At 46.7% G+C, this 1,336-nt stretch overlaps 1 pseudogene; it reads right to left on the reverse strand.

Moving 5' to 3' along the window:
- Positions 1-227: 227 nt before the first annotated feature.
- On the reverse strand, positions 228-1,008 carry LOC148864247 (auxin efflux carrier component 2 pseudogene; annotated as a pseudogene).
- Positions 1,009-1,336: the final 328 nt, after the last annotated feature.

Genomic DNA, 1,336 nt, shown 5'->3' on the forward strand with positions numbered 1-1,336 from the left:
TTGCTCTTGTACAATCAGAAAGGAAGGTGAGACTGCCGGCACTTACTCAGATCCATCCAGCAAGCTGAGGTGCAAGAGTAGGCTGAAAAGCAGCAAGCGAAGCGTATGATTCATAGTGGTAAGTAAACCTAAGCTATCACATCTTGGAACGGCAACGGGAAGGCCTTCTTCGTTAAGTTCTCTAAAATCTAAGCAGATCAAACTCTTTTCGTTTTTATTAAGAGCAGCTATTGGGGATACCAAATAGCTCGTGCTAACTCTGAATATGATAGATAGATAGCGGCGTCAAGCATTCGTTGAATCTCCTTTTCCCCTTCAGCATCTTTGGTCTGTAAGTGGAAAAGGAATAGGCTCTGACTTCGGTCACGGACCTGGATTAGGAATAGGTTTTGGATCATAGGCCCATTCTTCCTGTCATCTCCAATCTCAGCGGCCTGCAATGGCTCCCGACCATTCATTGAAACGACATCAGAGTCAACCCTGAATGAAGCGATGGAGCCAGCAGTCTCTGGGAACTGCTGTCCGATGAGCAGCTTTGCACCTCTGTATTCAAACATGAACAGCATAAGAGTGTACCGGATCACACTGCAACACCACAATTTGCACAATGAGACTCCCAGAGAACTCTCCATACATGGCGGCCTTAAGGAGGGGAATGCCCATGACAAGAGTGTTGGGGAGAGTGGAAAGGGAGAAGAAGGTGATCGTCCATTCCAGACTACCATTCTTGCTCAAGGCCTGCCAGAGGAGTAGAGCAGAGAGGATGACAATCTTTTGCAAAGAGTCGACAGCGATGAAGCGGTAGTTCATGGCATAAGGATTGTTACTGGAGATGAAATGGAAGGAAAGGAGGGGGACGGCAAAGATTGCCACAAAGCGAATGATGTCGGAGAATTGATCAGGGGTGAACATCTTCCACCACCAAACTGAACCATAGGCAAGGATCATAGCAACATAGAGTGGTACAATTGCTGCTAGCACATCGTAGATGTCCTTGCCGGTGATCATGGTTGCTACCGGAGGGACATGCACATACTCTTGCAGCTTATAAAGTTATAATGTCAAAACAGAGTAGCTAGTCCACGAGATAAACCGTTCCAAAATGAAGGAAAGAAGAAAGCTTAATGGAGAGGAACCCAGATACAAGAAGGAGAGAGAGAGAGAGAGCGAGCTGAAGGAGAGGTTACAGTCAAATTCTTCCGATTTGGAGGCGGAGAAAACACCACTGTCAGGTATTCGTTCGTCTCGCACGCGAATTTTGAGTTATTGAAGCGGTAGTTCATGGCATAAGGAGTGGGGGTTGAAGCCTGAGGGGACGATGGTAATATTGGGTTTT

The sequence above is a fragment of the Nelumbo lutea genome, chromosome 3 (genome assembly GCF_056320005.1).
Source record: "Nelumbo lutea isolate HS-2025 chromosome 3, American lotus-T2T, whole genome shotgun sequence".
NCBI classification, from domain to species: Eukaryota; Viridiplantae; Streptophyta; class Magnoliopsida; order Proteales; family Nelumbonaceae; genus Nelumbo; species Nelumbo lutea.